This window comes from Ciconia boyciana, chromosome 2, assembly GCF_034638445.1.
Source record: "Ciconia boyciana chromosome 2, ASM3463844v1, whole genome shotgun sequence".
In the NCBI taxonomy this organism is placed as follows: domain Eukaryota; kingdom Metazoa; phylum Chordata; class Aves; order Ciconiiformes; family Ciconiidae; genus Ciconia; species Ciconia boyciana.
Window position 1 is genome coordinate 80,134,559 of NC_132935.1, and position 22,180 is coordinate 80,156,738.

The 22,180-nt window shown below is 41.0% G+C and overlaps 1 protein-coding gene and 1 long non-coding RNA gene across 3 annotated transcripts in view; both read right to left on the minus strand.

Annotated features, from left to right (window-relative positions):
- The window catches only part of LOC140647902 (uncharacterized), a 13,238-nt gene extending 8,155 nt beyond the window's left edge, over window positions 1-5,083 (minus strand). Inside the window, exon 1 of the long non-coding RNA XR_012041011.1 lies at window positions 5,036-5,083. This is a non-coding gene — a long non-coding RNA (uncharacterized lncRNA). The remainder of the gene's footprint in view (window positions 1-5,035) is intronic.
- DAP (death associated protein) overlaps window positions 1-22,180 on the minus strand; it is a 55,115-nt gene that overhangs the window by 17,909 nt on the left and 15,026 nt on the right. The window lies entirely within an intron of this gene.

Genomic DNA, 22,180 nt, shown 5'->3' on the forward strand with positions numbered 1-22,180 from the left:
GCCTGAGATTGCTATATCAAGAACACCAAGAAAGGATTCAAATGGTTAGCCTGCTCACATCAGGAAAACATGCCATGAAAAGAGTGTGAACAGTGAAAGACAGAGACAGTAGAAATCATACTGATAGAAACACATGTATCTGAGAAAGGTCTCACACCCCATTAAGGCTCTAAATTCTGGTTTGGTACAGATAAATCTTAAAAATCGGGCTCTAAAAAAAATCTAAGGTTTCATTTAACTGAAAATTAGAGATATTATTTGAACTTGTTATTCAGATGAGACAAAAATTCTGAAACATAAAATAGTGAAGATCAATGGAAAGCAACAAAGCTAGATGTAACGATAATGTATTTTGGGAAATGGTGTCTATCTGTGGTCACTCCTCCTCAGTCTCATAGTGATTCCCAGAGCACCTACGACACGGTATGTGCAAATCAAGTGGTGAAGCCGGACTACAATTCAGGCTGCTCCCAGACACATAACGCTGCGGTTCAATGAATATCTACTTTCTGATGGGGGCTGAAAAAAACCACCAGGTGGATTACTACAAGTTTTTGGTCACAACCTGATAGTTATGTTTAAGAACCCAAAATAAGAACACGAGAAGCCAAATTTATACCCGATACATTTACTGCTTTTACTTGTATTCACTTATAATGATAACCCCCCGTTCACATTATTTTCTGAGATGACATCTGATAAAGTGATATCTGCAAACTTTTAACCAGCAAACAAGTTTGCACACTCCTTTCATGTCAAACACCTACCCATTTGTTTTGAGTTTATCACCACAAAAAAAGCAAAAAGGCCAGGTGTAAAGAGAACATCCTTAATTTATCAAAAGGCCAAACCATTTTCTAATTTTCATCCTCTATATTTATGGCAGAATTTTGTATTAACTAATGTGGCATTCCTATTATTAACCTGCACTTTCAAGAGAGAAGACAGACCTCTGGTGTATATTTGCTCGGAATACTTGCCGCTATGACATTAAAATTGACAGAAGGGTATTGGGCTCCTGTCATATTTATTTAAAATCTTTATAGAGAAGCTGCCCATGGGGACATACCCTAGGCGCCCAGATGACAGCAATGCTATTGCTGCAACATAATGGCCAGCTGCAAACTGAAGTTTAATTTCATTTTTGTCTATCAGAGGGATCTCTTCTAGCTACTTCCAGTTGCAAAGAAAGAGAAATTTCCACAAATTTTACAGCAGCGATCCTCATTCATTACTGTAATACATCAAGGGAAGTAGAAAGTAAAAAAAACTGTGCTGGAGGTTTAAATGAAAAAAGCAAGCTTTGTCATGAAGCTCTGCTGTGAAGAACGGTAATGTTTCCTGATGCAATATGGAGAGGATAATAGCACAATCCACAGTTCCGAAAAAACACGGTGCAATCATGCTACTTGATCTGTGAGTGAAAGTAAGAGGACAAGGACAGACATCTCAAGAATTTTGTGAGTACTGGGCAGAAGTACAGCAGGAGAGGAAACTGTAGAGGAGGGAATGGATGGGGAAAGGGGAGGAAAAAACCAGGAAGGAAAAAAGGGGATCCTCTCCTTTCGCAGTACTACTGAATAAGTATCAGGAAAAATCTCCTAAAACACAGTGGAAGTATATAAGCTCTTGTGACAGGCCTAGATGACAGGGCAGAAGAGACATCCAGGGACGTGCTTCATGTTACAAGAGCTAGGTATCTTGTTTTGCAGACAATAGTAATACTAGAGAAAGCATATGAAAAGACAATGCAAAAATGCCATTGATTTGCCCATGAAGTGCTTTGATGTAGATGCTGCAGGGTATCGGTAACGGGCACGTTGCCATGGGCTTACTGCCTCATCCAGACAAAGAGTTCGGCTATGACCTTGCTAAGCGTACAAAGGGAGACAACACTGGTGCACAAATATTCTCTCCCCTCCCCCTTTTCTGTGTGGGTGGGCTAACTACAGTCGCATATATGCAATCCCCCCAACACATTTTATTGACGTCACATGGAGAAATGATCCAAGTGTTTTGTAGCCTATGCAGAGACAAGAAGCACTCTCATTCTCTTGAAAGAGAGCACCAAAAGACAGATTTGCAGCCCCTATGAAAAGCACTGATAAACCATCAGCAGTAATGAACCACCAGGTATCTACGTATGAGTTCTGCTACCTCTGCTATTTCCAGAACCCTGGTTTCCATATAGACCATTGGAGATCCTCAATCTTTTATGAATCAAAAGGTTATGACTTGAGCATTTGAAATAAGAAGCCCACAACTGTCCACAGCAGAAGAAAAACGCATGGGAAATTGCCCAGTCTCTGTATCTGCTCTGTGCTGGCATGGTATAACCATGATGTGTGACAGAAATTATATACCTAGCATTGTGTCAAAGGGGGAGCTACGATCATCCATGGAAGTAACAGAAGTCATGCTGATTTTAGTCTGCATTGGCTTTGCAGAGCTTCAAGTAACAGCAGGGTGTTAACGCAGAGTGGTTACAGAATGGTTAACGCAGAAAGGAAACACTACAGAAAACATGAGCTAAGCCAATTCACTGTTAAGAAAGTCCACCCTGAAGTAACTCCTGTCTGTCTTTCTCTAGGTCTCACAGACTGGCAAGCAGCCTCTCGTAACCTTCTCATCAAGCAATCAATGTTCAGAAAGTCTCATTTTGCTTTCACTTAGTGTCATCTCACTGTCACTCTTGGCATATGAAGCAATTTGATCAGCTGTTACCATTTCTTTTAGGTACGGTAATCTTGAGGAACAAATTAATTAAAAACTTAAACCAGGCTGACAGGTGTGACTATTCAGTGGTCGTTTTTTAATGGAAATGCATATTTAGAACTTCAGGAAGGCTTGTAATTATTCCAGGTAGGTCAGGTTTTGGATCAGATCAAAATATTAACATAGCAATACGAAGGTGTAATTTGGTGGTGTTTGTGTCCTTGGAAAATCTAAGGAAAACCTATTCTGTATCTCAGCTATTGTGCACATAATGCAACAGTTCCAAAAGCAGTTTGTAAACTTGAAGTCTGGGCATTTTCATTAATATACCCTGCTGCAATTTCCAAAGGGGATAGGCATTCACAACTTCACTTGATTTAAACAGCAACACTGTACCTCTGAAAATCAAGTGAAGAGTATCAAGTAGGGTACTTACACTTGAGAAACCACTTCTGAATTTTCAGTAGAATGTGTAACTTAGCCTGCATAAGCACTGTCAAAGAAGCACGACAAAAGGGAAACATCTGATATAATACTTGGGGAAAACGTGAAAAGAATTTGAGCATGAATGCACAGATTAAGCAGGATAGAGCAAGAGAGCTGGTTGTCCACCACATCATACACGATCTCGGTTTTTAGTCTATATAGTCTAGTTTTCAATAGCTAACCAATATTTTTCTATAAACAATTTGGTTGTAAGGAAATACAATATTGTGCAAAACGTGGACTTGACAGCCCAAAAGATCATAGTCCTTTTAAGTACAGAACAGGCATTGCAAGCAGAGGCCAACTCAAACACCACTGCTAATGTGACCTTGTCCCTGGACCTGCGCTTCAGTATCTTCCCTAGTGGTTTATCTGACTGCAGCTTAGGCTCTGTTAGCAGTGCCTATAAACAGATGCCAGGCCACAGATAACACTCCCATCACTCCAGTGATGCACTGGTTCAGTGCTCAGGGCAGGCTATCTCTAGAGGTTCAAATGCCCATAGCAGTTTGCAGCATGTTTCACTCTGAAGATCAGTGGCTGCTTCTTCCTTGTGGAGCATGTCACTGCATATATATATATATATATTTTTTTTTGCACATGAAACACACTCATCTGACACTGCCAGTCTGTAGATCAGAACTCAGATCAGACAGTTTGGACGAGTAAAGTTGTAGAGAGAACCAAGAGATGGTTCCTCGCTGTCCCACCAACCCAATTTGCAACATCTGGGGATGCCTGAATAAGGTGTCACTCTGAAAAGGCGAGGTGGCTCTCCTGGATCATCCAGTCTCTAGTATGTGCTGCTTGGGTGGCTCCTCCTGGACAGTGGCACAAAGGACAAGTGCTTCCTTTAAGACCACTCTTACTAAAGGTCTGTCATTACACTTTGGATTGATTTAAAATTGCTGTCTTGGATTATACCACTCCTTTAAGTCCCTGAAGTCTGCTCAGAGTATTGGAAACACTCATTCCTAACCTATTCCCTAGACATACTATTTACAGAGTTCATGAAACAAAACTGTCTTCAAAGATTCTGCTTATTTTTGAGAACTAGAAGAGCCAAGTCTAAAAGACAAACAACACTGAAAGAACTAATAAAACAAATTACAGAACTGTAATTACAGAGCAGTCCACAACAGAACCACAGAATGGCTAAGGTTGGCAGGGACCTCTGGAGGTCATCTGGTCCAAGCCCCTGTTGAAGCAGGGCCACCTACAGCAGGCTGCCCAGGACCACATCCAGACAGCTTTTGAATATCTCCAAGGATCGAGACTCCGCAACCTCTCTGCGCAGCCTGTGCCAGTGCTCGATCACCCTCACAGTAAAAAAAAAAATTAAAAAAAATTGGTGCCTGATGTTAAGAGGGAACCTCCTGTGTTTCAGTTTGTGCCCGTTGCCTCTGGTCCTGCTGCTGAGCACCACTGAAAAGAGCCTGAATTAAAAATTTCTGTCCATGACAGGTTATCCTTATGTTTACAAACAGTCCAGATGTTTAGACCTTATTATCTGAAGAAAAAACACTAAGGTAACCTCAGGCTGCCTACTTTTCTGTGTACTCAAGTCTATTAATCCAATGCAAAAAAAAATTCCAATGCATAGCTGGACAGCTATTCCTGTGCTGTACCTAGGCAGCATTAGCTCATGCGCTGCAGACGACTTTCTCTGAGAGCTTCATCCAAGATAATGTCTGTCTCGGTGAGAATGAATCCGTCATTCACAGCAAGAAGTACCCTCTGAGATGCTGAACTGTTTCCTTGCAACACACAGATGATAATCTCACATGTTCTATATTACTATCCTCTGAATTTCAAAAAATGCAAGAAAAATTACCTCTGTTTCTCCCAGATACCTTAAGATCAGTAGATTGATTAGCTAAGGGTTGTCTTCTGGGATCAACTGGTTCTTGGAATTCATCAGCTAAGGGAAGATAAATGCAAAAAAGATAAAGACCTTGAAAAGATGTACAACAGAAGTCACGGGGTGGGACTCACATAACATTACTCACTGACACACCTCTAGCTATACAGAAGTCAGAGCATATTACCTCTTAACTTTTTAAAAATTCATCCTGATACTTCTTGAAATAGTCATGCTTGACTGACAGCAGAACTGAGACAGTTCCCACCAGGACTTGACTTCCTCCACAGCAACAAGGTTGCCTACCCTCTGCAGGTAGAAGAAATCTCTATCACAGAAAGTGCTGATCCCCTGGAAAATGGGGATGTAGCCCAGCTGTTTGAATAACTAGCATCAAGGGAAGGTAAGTCATTCTGCCATACTGAGAGTGGAAGCAACTTTAAGAAGCAGTAGCATTGCCACAGCTTATAGGAGAGTCTCAACTGCTGCTTTGTTGCCAAGAACATTCCCTCCAGCATTTGTGAGTGTGGCAAAAAAACATGAGGTCTTGAGGTGACAGCATTGTTCCCATGATGGCCTAAGGACACAGGCAAGGCAAGATGTGTAGGCATCTTCAGGTGTGAAACATAAGTCTGAATATTTCAAATATATAAAGGTCCACAAGCCCAAAAGCTCATCTAAATTTCCAGCTATGTTAGGAGGTCTAATGAGATACACCATCTGGGCTTGCAGATAAAGCATTTGTGCTTGCATGTATCTGCTACGCGTGTGCTAAGGCAGAGCAAATACAGTTCACCCTGTACAAGATTCCTCAAAGCTTCATGGGCCAAATGGGACTGTCCTGCAATTTCAGCAGACAGCAATATCCCCAAAAAACAACACATAAAACACCAGCTATGCTTTATCATCATTGCTTCTATGTGTTGTCCCTACTATACACTGTTACAGAGGAAAATCCCAGGAGATCTGAGTGCAAAAAATATGAGCTTCACAGGCCAGGCAGGAACAGATGAAGACAAAAGATTGGGATTTGTGAAAGAGAGGTAAAGACACATGAAGCTAAAGTGGAGAGAAACCTAACACAGAGCGCTAAGTGATGAAATACGCTATAGCTGATGAGTCTGAAGAAGAGATCAGACTAAGTTTTACAACTAATACACCACATTTCTCTCCTGGAGTCTTGGTGAACAGAAAGCTGAATGTGAGCCAGCCAGTCTTCCCTGGCAGCATATAAAGCCAGAAGTATTTTTTGATGGAGATTATCCCTCTCTGCTGAGCAGTCGCTAGACCACATCTGCAATACTGCATCCAGTTCTGGGCCCCCAACATAAGCCATCAATAAAGTGGAGTGAGCTCAGTGAGGGCCATCAGGATCCTCAGGGTGTTGGACCACTTACGCTGTGAGGGAAGGCTCAGGGAACTGGGTTTGTTCAGCCTGCAGGAACGAAGGCTTTGGGGAAACCTAACAGCGGCCTGCCAATGCCTACAAGAAAGTTATCAAGAAGACAGAGCCAGTCTCTAAACAGTGGTGCATGGTTGCAGGATGAGAGACAACAGGGGTAAGTTGAAACAAGGGAGGTTCAGATTGGCTGTGAGGAGAAACTTACCATGAGGACAGCCGAGCAGTAGATCATGTTGCTCATAGGGACTGTGTAGCCTCCATCTTTGGAGGTTTTCAAGACCTGGCTGAATAAAGCCTTGAGTATTCATTCTGGTCCGACTTTGTAGTGAACCCTGCTTTGAGCCTAGACTAGAGATCTCTTGAGGTACTCTCCAACCTGAATAGGGTACTATGATCTGGAGCCTGGACTGTGTTCGTAAGATGCTATGGTTTATAAGAAGCTTAGAAGTATACTACTTTAAACCAGGCAATCTGCACCAGGCAATTTGTTTCTAACAGTGACCAACAGCAAACCTTTAGCAAAAGTGCTAATGACTAAAGAAAGTATGCAGTGATCACTTCCCTGCTATTCATCGCATCAACAGCTCTTTGTTTTCATCTATTCCCATCCAGCTTGGCAATCACTTGAGAGATTTCTGAAGTCTCACCATTGCCTTTGCTGTCAGCATACATGTGAAATCACCTCCAAAATTAACTTACACTCCCATCTAGCATGTATCCAGGTAGAAAACAAAATTCTGCTAATGGTATGTATGTTGTTTAAAATGAAAGAGGCTGTGAAACTGATAGAAGAGTGGGATGAAGGTGCATATGAACTGGATGTTACTTAATGGGACTTTAGATGATTCTACTCAGTTCGTCTACTAAAACAGCTAATAAACAGAATTCACAAATTGCATTGAATGCTCAACTCATTTCTTTTATACCCTCATATAACTCTGTCTTTCTTCAGCAAACAGAACAGACCTCTGATGGTGATTATGCAGAAGGAGATCCTCTTGTTGTAACAGTTCTAAAGGGTTTAGCAAATAAGCTAGGGAATGCTCAAGAGAGAAAACATCTAGGGCTAAGGGAGTCCAGTGATTTCCTGGAGAATGTGCCAAAGCTATACTTAGCAAATCACATAAGCAAACTTTTCACAGACTATACTTTTTCTTTTTTTTTTTTTCTTTTCTTTCTTTTTTTTTTTTATGGTGTTCAACTCAAGATCCTCGATTCAAAGAAAGAATGGCCAATGCACATAAAGGCAACAGGAGCTATGGTTGGAAGATACAAAAAGCTACATGCAAGCTAAGTATTCTAATATGACTAGGTCTTAGGGTCAAGCTGGCCAGCCAGTTAATTGTACTCTCTGCACTTTAACATTAAACTGGGCCTCCTCATACCTTAAGAATGTTTTAAAAATAAACTGATGCTGGAAGCACCACTTATAAGCACCATGAAAAAGCCCACAAGGAAATTATTCAGAGACTGCTGTGAAAAAAGATTTTTAAAGTGTAATAAATAGGAACTAGAGCCACAGGAAATTCAATGGGGATTATAAAAGGCTGAGTGAGTAGCTGCTTAATGGCATAAATTCTGTGAAATAAAGCAAGTTCCGAAGAAAACTTGGAGGGCTGATCATGGAACTAAAGTCTTTCAGTGAATATATAGATGGGAACAGATTTAACCCTAATTCTTAGTTTTGGGGGTTTTTGTGGGTTATTTGTTTGTTTGAAGCCTTACTGTTATTTTAAGACAACTTTTGCACATATGAAGCTTCTGATTGGTATCATTTAAGTGTGATGGTCTAATAATTAAGAGAAGTTAAGTCTGAAATAGTTGTTATTAAATTCACAAACATGTCTGAAAGAACAGACAGGTTTTCCACAGCTCCTGCTGCTTTTAGAAGAAACCACCAAACCAAAGCTCAATGAAGGTTAAGCAGGTTTTTTTCTTTAGGCTTAGTTTAACCTAGTGCTATTATTTGGGCTGAAATCTTTCCTGCAGCAGGGTAAGGAAAAGGGAGACAGCTTTTTTTGTTCTTCTGAAGATTACTTTCACAAGGGGTGCAGGGTTGCACATAGCTCATTAGGTGGTAAGCCTGCACAGGACAAAACCTTCTGCAAGTTTGCTTTTAAAAAGCAAAGTGTGAAAACAGATCTCATCACACAGCATCATCCTGACCATCACACTGATGAAGATTCGTAGATCGCTATGTTCACTGAGAATATTTGTTACTTAAGCCAGAAGGGTAAGTGATGGTGGTAATGAGCTGTCACCCTCTGCACTGGCCAGCACTGCATGAGGTAAGGACACTCTGCTCGTATCTTGTGTCTAGTTCCTGGCCACGAAGGAGCAGCAGAATTAGAAGCAAATATGCTTTTCTGCACTCCCTTCTGTTTCTCAGGTTTAATCCCTTCTGCCATTCCACTTTGAATCTTGATTTTGATCTCCTCCTTCCTCTCCCCCTTTCTACCTAGCTCCTTATTAATCTCACCAGGCCTCTCGCTCAGTTTTCTGCTCTGTCTAGTGCAGTCCAGGTCTCTCTCTCACACTTAGACAACTCCACCTTCCCATTATCTTTTCAGACGATTAAAATCTTTTCTTCCAATAGGCTGCTCCTACTCCCTGAACCTCCCTTCTTTGTCCTAGAAAGATACTCATCCCCTCAAGATCTTTAATTCTTCCCCTTATTATCTAGGTCTGATAAATTACTGCTTGGAGACGTTAGTCCCTGGATATTTCTACAGTCAGGATCCTCTGCTGATTTAGTTCTTGTTGCAGGATCAAAAAGGAACTTCAGGAAGCAGAACACTTCCCTGCTGCCACTAACCAGTACCACTGCAGAGCTGACAGCAGATTGCAAAGAGAGAGAGAGAAAAAAAGCAATTCTTCAGGAAAGAAACAAATGCCTATGTACATTTAAGTGTCAACTTAACTTGAAAGTTTTGCTAAAAATCTTTCTGATACTGTTGTGCAGTTTTGGCCGCTGTCAGAAGGCAAGAGCTGATAAACGTTATGTCACTTCTTCAGAAAATCTAAACAACTGGTGGAACAAAGCAAAGATAAGAAATTGGTGGCAGCAGTAAAGACAGCTGCCTACAAAGACAGCACTTAATCCAGATTGGTGCCTGAAGTCTTACCTTCCTGAGAAACCATTGTCTTTTCTATTTCAAAGCCAGTCTCACAGCAGTGTTTGGAAAGCTTCTTTTAATTTTGGAGAGAACTGACTGCATTCTGTGACTGCCTAAAAGGTAGTGCCTAATTACACTAGTTTGAAGCGATAACAATAAAACTTTGATGATTCACACAATTGGTTCCAAGTTTATCTATGCCAGTTGCCAAGCAGTTCTTTTCAGTCTTCGCTTTGATCAGAGAAAGTGACCTTGCTGTCCTTTTAATACCAACTGTAAAATAAGCTTGCAATTAGTTCTTTAAAGTTTAAGTGATTCTAATGAAATCTCTTATGACCAAAAATGCAAATTAATGCTTTAGTTCCACATCTTGATAGTTTAGGGAATTTGGATTGTTCTCTGTCCCAGATACACTAGAGTAGGGAAGAAAATATTAGCATGACCAAAAACATTGGGATAAACATATTAACATGTTGCTGGAACTAGCAATATTTTTATGCCTATGTTAATTAGCAAAGATTATGAAACAAGAGTACAACATTTTTTTAAAGCATTTGATGAAAAGACCACAAAAACTTGCATTATTTCTACATAAGCAAAATTTATAGGCAGCTGTTCCTAAAAACATGCATGTTTCAGCTCTTCCTTTCTCATTTAGTCAAACAACAGTTAGATAATAGAGCTGAAAACGATTTTGGTACCAATGTATTTACCGCGTTTCCCAGCACATCAAGCTGTCAGACTAACAATTAGTTTCATTTCAAATTAAACCTGACAGGCAGTCCCTTGGTGAAAGAACATGTGTTAATTTAACTGAAACACATACCTCTTCTCTTTCAAAATACCTCCTTCATGAAGCATACAGCTTTTGCGATACTCTCTTCCTGCTAGGTGGTACTGCTCTTCCTGTCATCCCCCAAATTCTTACTGCAAACACAGCAAACCTCTAACTTACCCTCAGGTGGTACAAAAACCGAAGATTTTCTCCCCTCCCTAAAGAAGCAGACATGAAATCTGGACTTAGACGTTCCCGTCATTCACTAGCGTAGCTGCTAAAAATGTATAAAAACAGAATGGGAGAGAGAACTTCTCCTACATAAGCCTGTTAAACGAGGATGACAACACCCTCTGAGGAACTGACACTTAATAAGCACAGTACCCTCTATACTTCATTGCTTATCCTCAGACAGATTCTTCATCGATCCATGCCCTTACCCTTTTGCAAATGAGGTCTACAAAGTGGCTCCAGGATCAAGTAACAATAACCAAAGTTACACAGTGAGGACACTTGATGTTTAGCTACCAGAAATCAAGGACACTGAAGGACAGCTGTCTTCCCATATCTAAGTGAAAAGAAACACTCAAAGTAAATGCCAGCAAAATTAGCCTTGAAGACTCAGTATTTTTATTTCAGGATCAGCCAGTGCTCCCTCTCATTCACAGGCTCATCTTGCCTCAGGAAGAGGTGTCAGACGCACAACAGTATGCAAACTATACAAGAATATGATTATAAGGAAATTTCTTCCTACTATATCACATGGAGGCTGGCATCTTTTGAGGAAGATAGTTTATACATAAATGAGACTATAAACATTACTCTTGTAAGTCTTCCTTTTTAAACCCTCCAAAGTTTTTGTTTGCAACTACATCAAGTTTCTAGGTCAAACATGCTTCAGCCAAACATTCTTCTTTTGCTTGGACTTTTAAAAATACAGTTATAAGCTATGCAATGGTCTGAAATTTCACTCCACAAAACAGAGAACAACATAATTAAAGAACTACCTGTAGACATAGAATCACAGAATGGTTTGGGTTGGAAGGGACCTTTAAAGATCACCTAGTCCAACCCCCCCTGCAGTGAGCAGGAACATCTTTAAGGATGCTTTGATCAGGTTGCTCAAAGCCCCATCCAACCTGACCTTGAATGTTTCCAGGGATGGGGCATCCACAACTTCTCTGAGCAACCTGTTCCAGTGTCTCACCACCCTCATTGTAAAATTCTTCCTTGTATCTAATCTAAAGCTACCCTCTTTCAGTTTAAAACCATTGCCCCTTGTCCAGTCACCTACTAAACAGGCCCTACTAAAAAGTCTGTCCTCATCTTTCTTATAAGCCCCCTTTAAGTATTGAACAGCCACAATAAGGTCTCCCCGGAGCCTTCTCTTCTCCAGCCTGAACAACCCCAACTCCTTCAGCCTTCCCTCACAGGAGATGTGTTCCATCCCTCTGATCATTTTCGTGGCCCTCCTCTGGACCTGCTCCAACAGGTCCATGTCTTTCCTGTGCTGAGGACTCCAGAGCTGACCGCAGTACTGCAGGTGGGGTCTCACCAGAGTGGAGTAGAGGGGCAGAATCACCTCCCTCAACCTGCTGGCCACGCTTCTTTTGATGCGGCCCAGGATACAGCTGGCTTTCTGGGCTGTGAGCGCACATTGCCGGGTCATGTCCAGCTTTTCATCCACCAGTACACCCAAGTCCTTCTCCTCAGGGTTGCTCTCAATCCCTTCATCCCCCAGCCTGTATTGATACCAGAGGTTGCCCCAACCCATGTGCAGGGCCTTGCACTTGGCCATGTTGAACTTCATGAGGTTCACACTGGCCCCCTTCTGCAGCCTGTCAAGCCTGTTGATCACCCTCAACTCAGTCCTTCTGCTGTCTTAGGCAGGAAGTGCCAAAGTATCTGGCAAAGCTGATCTTTCTTTTTTTAACAGACTTGGAGTATGTTGAACAGATTTTCATAACCTCCTCAAAGCACTCTTGCAGCATGTTTTATTGAAGAATCTCAAGATCAGCAGCTATGTTTACTGCATGCCAAGTAATGAAGAACAAAAACATTCAGGATTGACAGATTAAAACCAAAACTCTGCATTTGGTTTGTGAACTTCAGTAAGAACCAACACAGATCTCCACAGAGCAGTAGCATAGTTAAACTTAAGATGCAGAAGTTTACTTCATAAATAAGTTGTGGATCTGTGCACTGGATACAGCTTCTCAGTGGGCCCTGATGGAGCACACAGCAGCAGAGGAAGGACATTCGTACCTCAGTGGTGACATCCCTGCACTAGGGAGCAAAGGTCCTAAGTTTAAAGGCAGATACAGAGGGGAAAAGAAGTGTTTAAAGCTAGCACCTCCACACTTCAGCTTACCCTTAGAGTGTAACAGCAACCTGATTGCCTTGCAGGGCTCCTCAATAATATCTCATCTCACCTGGGCTGAGTTGAAGCCAGGTTGCTGTCCTTAAAACATGCCTGAGTCCCTGAAGAATTTGTTCATATATTACTCAGCACAGGAGACACTGCAGATACCCACGGATAAAATCTAAGGTGGCCCCTGGGGCAAAAGAATAATTGCCTGCAATTCCTCTTGCATGATCACAGACAGGTGGGAACACAATCCAACAGTATTTCACAACCAATTTTTTTCAGAGGCTGCTTACAGAAGTGAACATTTATGCTGCTTTTGTTTACTACGACGAGATCATCAATTAACCCAGTTGTAGTTTCTAACTCACAGTCAGGTTCATATAAACAGAATTATTCACCTCTACAGAAATGTGAGGGGAGAAAAAGAAGTCAACTTTGTCCCCCCACAAGGCTCTTAATTCTCTTCTCAAGAGGGTATCTCAAGTTGGAGTTAAAGGATTAGCAGTATAGTCTGCAAATCCAAAAGCACTACAAGCTGGTTCCTGGCTGGCCTGGAGAGTAAACACAGGGCTCAAACTCTGTCTGTCAATAACCTCAGGCCACAAATTCCTCCTAGCTGGTGGAAGTGGAGGAAGGAGGTTAATTCGTATTCTGGCTGCAGCCTAGACTTCAGTCATTTTATCTGTTAACCAGCGCAAAACTGTGTTAGCCCACGGCCAGCGCTCCAAGGTGAAGCTTGTAACAGAGGCAGGCAAGGCAGACTACAGTGCAACTGAAGGAATCTTCATCCGTTTCTCACGTTGCTGTGGTACTTGATCATAAAAACGCTCTCTAGACACACACAAACTAGTCTGTTTGCTAGAAGACCTACCAAGAAAACTTCAGTGGTATCTTTGTAGCTCGTCTGAGAAACGCCACATGATAAATATTTCCTTTTATTACCTTGTATTTTCAGCGGATATTCCAGTCGTATTATGGAAGAGGGTAACTAGAAGCATCCCACACCACCTCTCTACATGAGTTACTGATACTTCTATTAGATCCTTCTTATTTCACAGTACTACAGCATAATTTAAATTGGAAGGACCTTTTAAGTGACCGGTCCAACCTCCTCCTCAAAGTGGGGCAACCTTGCCATGCCTTGACCTGGCAATCTTTGAGTATCTCCAAGGATGAGGATTCCAAAACTCTCCAGGCAACTTTTTCAGTGGTTGACCACCATCATCACTATGGTGTGCTTTTTCCTCCTTATGTCTAGTCAGAATTTCCCTTGCTGCCATTTGCAGCTGTTGCCTCTTACCCCTTCATTGTGGACTTCTGGGAAAAATCCACCTCCATCTTTTCTATAACTGCTAAGTAGTTTATTTACCAGATAATGTGGTGATGAGGTTCCCTAAAAGGGCTTACTTCTCCTTGCCTGTTTCAAATCAATTTTGAAAACACCGGTACAAGATCCCAGTTGCTTTGACCAATCTCTCTTTCACTAACAAGCTAAGATACCCTAGTAGAGAAGAACGGCTTGACTTTTGCTTTCTTAAACTACTCTTTCATGTCATTTTACCACTGGTGTACCTGTGCCCAGCCCTGCCCTATGCCGTCCCAGCTCAATGACCCCCCTCCCCAGGTGGGCTCTAGCCCTGGCTCGCCCCCTCGCCTGCCTTGGCGATGGCAGCCGCCCTGGGGACCACCCGTCCCTGCTGGGCTGCTGTGGGGCTGCGCGTTTTCTCCAGCTGCTGCTCCTGCCACGCCTGCTACTTCACTTGCAGTATCTTTCACCTGAAAAGAGTATGGCTAGCACAAAGGTGCCACTAGCATTTTTTGACTAAAGAAATTGTTAGATTCACTGCAAAGGCTTTTATTACCGCGGCTGGTTCCCAGTTTATGGCCAGTCCCAAAGATCTCCTGCTTTTGACAACATGCTATCCTCCTTAAGAGGCTTTGATTTAAGAGAATAATCACGGAGTAATTTTCCCCCCAAAAACCTACCAAGTATTATGTAAAAAAAAAAAGTGAATTCCCACATGGATTAACAGAAATAAGGCTCACTACTCTGTCAGGCTTATCTTTATGTTGCAATAGTAGCCACCAGTTTTGCCTCTCTCCCCCCCCAGCCATCAACGCCTGGATCGCTTAAGAGTGGGAGAGATTAGGAAAACAAAAATAATGGAGGTTCTCGTTTCTCATGCACCCTTACAGGGGAGAGCTCGGAACCGGGGCGGTGCGAAGACTGAAGTGAGCAGACAGGTCCTTCCTGAGGTCAGACCGACCTGGCAGCTTCAGGTCAGGTTTGCACTTTGAGCCGCGTGGTTGTGATCTTGTTCTCAGAACACAGTATCACCCACAGCCCAAGCACCGACCCTCAGCGCTCACCAGCCTTGCCGACACCCTGCAACAAGGGGCTGCATGTCTTCAGAAGACTCTTCTTGCCTCAGGAAATGCTTCTGTTGCTCTAGCTTAAAAGAGATTTGCTTTTTAACACCGTTGAAGAATGCCCAACTACTGCACGGACACGTGACAGACGTCAGTTCTGACCATTTCAGGACTGTTTGTAATTACCAGCTGACGAGCACTACCATGGAAGTCAATATTTATGCTGCCAATACTGCTTCTACCAAATGTGAACTCTTCTAGGACACCAACTCCAGAACAACATCATTTCCAAATTATTTCAAGATGCCTAGCAGCAGATGGACCACAGATTTGCATCCTAAATGAAAATTATCACACCAGGAGTGCAGGGGGCAGGGGGGTGAAGAGAAGTTCATTACTGAGTACGAAAGTCATGAACGTCAAGTACTACACACTGAATTAAAGCAACTCTACTCTGCATAAAGATTTTTCAGGCTTCTTCCCATACAGCAATATTTCATTGCTTCCAACAGTTTACTTCAGGGAAGTTAGTGACGGATGTACAGAACCAAATTAAAATTTTAGATCAAAACCATCCATGTCTTGACATCTATCCAAAGATTGACTAGTCTCACTAGAATTTATTTGCAGAGACTATGCTAGTTAGACTAACATGTGGCACTTAAATTTTTCATCCATATTTACCAGGTTGTTTTCTCAATTTTCAACTGGAAAAACACAGACATTTCTCCACAAAATCTCTGCCAGGTTTGTGGTAAAATTCTTTTTTCAGATAACTCTTACATTTCCTTCCTTTTCCGTATTTCGAAAGCTAAAACATGTTTTTTAGGTGGGTTTCCCCCCCCCCCCCTTTTAGTCAGACTGATTTTGGCAGATCATGAATCATCAACTAACACTGCAACTCTTATCTCCCTTCATCTTAAGAAAGAGGAAATCAAACTGAAAAATGTATAAATCAAGGCTCTTCTCCTCTCTTTGCTTTTCATTCTTTTCTTGTATTCGCTAGAGAAGCTCAGTCTATATTTATGCCCCTGACTACAGTCTGAAGAAACCAGGAAAGAATTAATCATATCCAATTTATGCCACATATTAAAGATAATGGATACAAATCTAAGCAAAGCCTAGGAGAGTTAAGGTGCTAACTCATACACTGCTATGCCAAAAGTGAACTCCTGGAAGCGTTCCTTGGCAATCAACTCAAAAAAAATCAAAACAAACAAACTTATATGTATGTCTTGAATTACACACACACACACACACACTCCCGAACTAATTCTCAGAATCTAGCCAGGAGAGATTTCCTGAGGTACTGGAAACAGTATCAGGGTTATGTTTGAGCAATTACATTTACGTTTTCTCTAGCCTTTTTTGCCTAGGGAATCTTGCAGGATTAAAGGTATTAGTAATATCATGTGCAACAGTGGTGAATCCAGAGAATAACACTGCTTTTGAGTTGTTCCCTGAATTTGCTATAGAGCCTACAGGTATGCTACAGACTAAATAGGCATAGGATAGAGACCAGATCCTCATCTAAGGCTATGGAAGCAGGCCTGCTGACATCAGCTGAGAGTCTAGCCCACTTACGCTACTTACAACAGGGTTAGAAAAGCAGCAATTTGTTAGAATAATTTAGAATTCAGTTTTAAAATGCCTTCCTAGAAGGTGCTCTGATGAAGGCTTCCAGTTTTTCAAGTCCCTAAAAATCAACCACAAACGTTCTGCAAACTACTGCAGCAGCACTACTGGGTTGCCTCCATAATCAACTAATGCCACCACGGCCACTGAGAAGCCAAATTCCCAAGTACTTCTCTTATTCAGTTTCAATACATACATCTTTCATGAGATCACCATTTCCTCCCAACACACATATGTCTCTACCGAAATGGCCACTGATCTTAACATTAAGTCAGTCTACAACTAGCCGTACAGTGTTAGACCACATATTCACCTTGCTGACTCTCAGCGGGCAGCAGTGAACATGTGGGGAAGGAGATGAGGAGGGAGCATGCAGGAGAGAGCTCCTGAGAGCACTCTCCAGAAATCTGCTGCTTGGGAACTTCCCAAGCCAGAGGCTGTGTCTTTGTATTTACTAACCCTCAACAAACTATTTTCCATGAATTTTTCAGGGGCTTTTGTAATCCAAAACTTGTTTTTGCAGAGTTTAGTGATGTCCTTCTGGAGTTCCTCACCATTGGTAGGGCATTTAACTAAGCAAAACAGCTCTATATCACCTGCAGACTTGAAGATTTCACTGTTTACTTCCTTATTGAGGTCACTGACAACCACCAACGCTTTCACTGTTTGCATATATGACGTCCTATGTCTACCATTTCCATAAATATAGCTTTTGTTTATTAATTCAAATCCTAATGCATGAATATTTGCCCAGAAGCTTGGCCCAACACTGCCTTCTCTACTGAAAGGTGCGATGGGCTATGGTATCTCATGGCAGTAAACACCCACTGAAATTATGGCAGACTAAACATAAACCATGAAGATTCAATAACTCCAGTGTTAACAAACATCATTATGAAGGCTGTGAAAATCTGAGATGACCTCTGATAGAGATTTTGCTGTCACGTTCTTTGTAACAGACGCTTGGTCCCTTTTGATAATCTTCTTTTTCACCACATTTTGTAGTAACATAATTAAGTTCAAATAAAAACAAATGAATGCCACTTATCTCACAGAAGCTATTTACCTGCCAAGGTTTCTCTTTTGAATAGGTACAAAGAAATAACTTAGAAAATGAAATATTAAAAACAGGCAAATAAAGAGTTAATTTGTTTCAGCTATGTGAATGCTGAATTAGATTCAGCATATGAACCTATTCCTTAATTCCTTTGTTTGCATATTTTTGCATGCCACCTAGTGAGTGTAACAGTGTTAGAAAACTTTAGCTTAGGATTTTCTAGAGAGAAAGTGAGAGGGTTTTCAAGGTAAAGTTACTGTAAAGTTACCCCAAAATAGAGGTTGTATGTGTTGGGTAAATATTTGATGCGACTGGTATTAAAATCTGAATGAACGATCAAGTGAAGAAAAAACCTTCCAGTCTATTTGGTATGCACAGAATTCCAAAAAATGCAAACAAGGCTCCTCATTAAATAAACTGAGTTACCATGGGGTATGGCACAAGACACTCTCGAGGATCGGAAACTGGAAATAAAGCATAGAAATAAATAAAATATCATAATGATGGAGATTAACAGTGGGATCCTGCAAGAATCTCGAGAAGAGGTCTAAATAGCAAGATGACAACATATGCTAATGTCAGTGAATTATTCAGGATAAAAAGAAACTGAATGTATACAGTTACAAGGGATCTCAGAGGAACAATGGAACAATAAAGTGAAAGAGAAAGATGGCACCTTGATAAATGTAGAATATACCCACTGGGAAAAACAATCCTAACTGTACATACATAATGATGGGCTCCAGAACAGCTATGAAACTCAAAAACAAATGTTGGAATCACCATGACAAGATATTTGAAATCAGCAGCTTAATACCCTAAAGGCAGTTAAAAAGACAACTGGAACACAAGAACAATTAAGAGAAGGAAAAGAAGCAGAAAAATAGAACTATGCCAGTGTGTAAGTCTGCAGTATGCTTTTACCCTCCACACTGCAATTCTAGTTATCCCACCACAAAAACAAAAAGATAAAAGAGAACTCGAGGAAAAATATCCATTTTTTAAAAATAGAGAGGAGAAGGTAAAACAAATACAGTTATCCACTATTTCTTAGTACGTAAGACTTGGAGGGCACAGGAAAAAGTTGCCAGGAAAGCAAGAAGAAAACACTTTCTGCAGCATACGCTACTTAGACTGTGGTGCTTCCTCCACAGGAACCTGATTATCAAGGTGAGAAATGTACATATGCTCAAAAGAGGGCTGGAGAAATAGGAACTAGGTCCAATGGCAGTAATTTAATATGGTTAGCAAGTTTCTAAGCACTAATTTGGATTGCTAGATGCTGGGAGAGTTCATCGGGCTCATTCTACACCAGCCCTTCTTGTACACTGGCCCAAAGTACCATCTGTTGGGGAGTGCTGCACAGGCAGGTGAGGACAGCCACAAGCTCCATGCTGGCCCTTGCATAGCCATTCATGTTCTTTAAAACAGAAGTGGAAGGAAGAGATTATAATGAGGTTGTAAGTCCCCCTTTCCTTCATTGTATGAACAGTTCTTTATTGTTTTAGAAGACATGGCAACAGGCAGGGAGAAACACGAACTATACACAGTCTTAATAAGCCATTAGCTAATAAACCTACATAAATTTTAAAAAATGCTGGAGAGGAAGACAAAATCTGGTGCATTAACTGCGAGCAGTTATTTTCCCTTTCCTCCTCCTATAGGCAGGGAACAACAGTCTGCGTTAACTTGGCGAATTTCCTCTTCCCAGTAAAAGGTATTAAAACCTGATAGAATTATCAAAGCAATAAAAAAAAAAGTCTTCTAGCCTATTTGGTATGCACAGATTTCCAAAAAATGCCAGCAAAGCCCCTCATTAAACTGAGTTACTATGGGATATGGCAGAAGACACTCTTGAGGATCAGAAACTGGAATAGCCAAACACAAAAATGACACATCACTGCTTTAAAACATCTATGTTTATTACATATCTATTTCCATTAGAACTATGCAGCTCCTAAACACCATTTTTATTTCTTAGTCTGACACAGAAAATATAAAAGAGCCAATTCCTGATCATCAGACCAGCTAAGTTGTTAGTAAGCTCTGCATGGAAGGAGGAACACGTACACAGAAGTCTCTCAACATTAGAACTCTTTTCACAAAAAAAAAGGTGATTTTAGGAAAACACAACAGGAAGAGGACAACTGGCAATCACTAACCAATACAGAAATAATTTCAAGGGTTAGACACAACACAAAATAAGAACATGAACACTGGGAAACAAGGTGTCATAAAGGGAGATCCTCCAAAGGGTAGCAGCAGGAATAAATAACACATTATCAGCAAGACTGCAAGTTTTCTGTAATTGTGCTTGCTTACAAGATATGAAAGAAAAATGAAGTATTAACTTCAAAGCCATCTAGAGGTCATCCAAACCATCCCAATACAGGTAGGGAACCAGAACAGCTGGTGTTATCAGCCAGAAGGCCTATGTTTGGAGGAAACAGCAGAACATGAAGCTCCGCTCCTTAGAGCTTTTGAGGTTCTGGCATTTTTTTTCCCATTGTAAACTGGAACAAGAATAAAATCTTTCAAAAGCACCAGCAGAAACAGAATTGTGTAATGTTTGAAAACAGGAAATTAATTCTACAGCAGTTTTCAAAGCAATAAATAAGAATCATAGAATTGAATAATAGAATGCTAAATTACATTTAGTCAAAAGCCTTCTAAATAGCCTTATGTGGAAGAATTTGTGGTAATGTTATTAGTGTCACTGTTGATATAAAACAGCATACACATGGCTACATACGCTTTTCCTCTAGAATCACAAGTTAGCATGATCCCAGAAATAAAAGAAGAATCACGAAGTGTAAAAATACCCAGTTCAGTTTACTGAAATTTCATTGCATCACCTCCAATACAAAAACATTTTAACAAACAAGCCAAACCAGGCTGTGCATTAACTGGTCAGTTAATTCACTAGTGTCCCACAAAGTCAAGTCTAATACATTGCATGCAAATAAGTTGCTTATTAGCAACAATAACATGTTGCATATTAGCAAATATGCTAATATGTTGCATGCAAAAATAAAGATTAAAAAAATCTAGCAATGGCAGCTTTCATAAGTAAAATAATGCAAAGTACTCTTGATCATCGTAACAACCACCAAACAGTAAACACAGTTTATCAACGCTTGTTCTAAATGCTAATACGAGGTTACAGTCTCAGGAGAGTGACCATCAGGACTGGAGGACAATCAAGCTCATTATCAGCGGTTAAGGTATACAAGGATGCACACACTCAGTAATGAAATTTTGCTTACTGAATTATTTTGAAGACTTTCAGTAGCTCCAAATACTCTCAAAAGAGACACTACAACTTAAGCTGTTCTGGCAATAAACAGCCTAGCTCTTCCGCTGTAGTACCTGGAGCTCTGCATTTTATTTTATTTTATTTTATTTTTAATCAAAAAGAAGGCTTTAGAGTAGGCTTTGGGAAGCAATGACAAACATTCAGCACTGCAAAGTACAAAAAAAAAAACAAACCAAAAACAAAACAAAAACCACCAACCACCCCAAAATCTGTCTTAAATACAGTCTTCTGTATTTGTCATTTTCCCAGAGTGAAATTTATAATTTGAGAAGACCCCTAACCCAGTCATACCTTCAGCACATCATCATTTGCAAGGTTAATGCTCCCAACCCTGACCCCAGACAGAATCCCAAGGCAAGCAACAGGAACTCAGTCTGAATGAGCACCTCGAGACTCGGGGAAGGCAGAGTCTACCTGCTGCAAAAGACACTGGTGAAACCAAACACGCTGGGGACTCCAGGACTGCCTGATGCAGTACTGCAGTATGGGGTGCCAGATGAAGCATGCCATGGGTCTCCCCATAATTGAGAGCTAGCCTAGTATTTAATTATGGCTCTAACAACCTGGGAAAAAAAAAGTTACATTTCAAGATCCTTAGGGAAAAGAACGAACCACTTTGGTTGTACCCCACAGCAACAAAACCAGCTCCTCTTTGAACACATTAATAGCCCCAGGCTCACCATGTTGTATATATCCTAAGGAATGAGTCCCAGAGAAACCGAAACTCATCAGAACTAAGATTTGTGTGAACGTTGCTAAAGTATTTTTTACTAATTGCCGTTTATTTAACAGGATGCCTGTGACCAAGATGCAACCATTGAAATGTTACAATAAAATCAGAAGGTAGCAAGCCTAATGCAGCAAATGCTTTCCCATCAAGTAACGTGCTGCAATGAACAGCTCTATCAACTGCTACAGCAGGCTACATAGAACTCTGATGATAATATAACAAATGTTTTCAGTGCTGTCTTTAATTATCTCTCATGTATCTCCTGCTTCTAGTACAAGTGTCCTGGGAGCAGCCAACTGAAATTCTCTTGTTTGGCCCAGCAACAGTTAACAAATTCTAAAGTTTAATA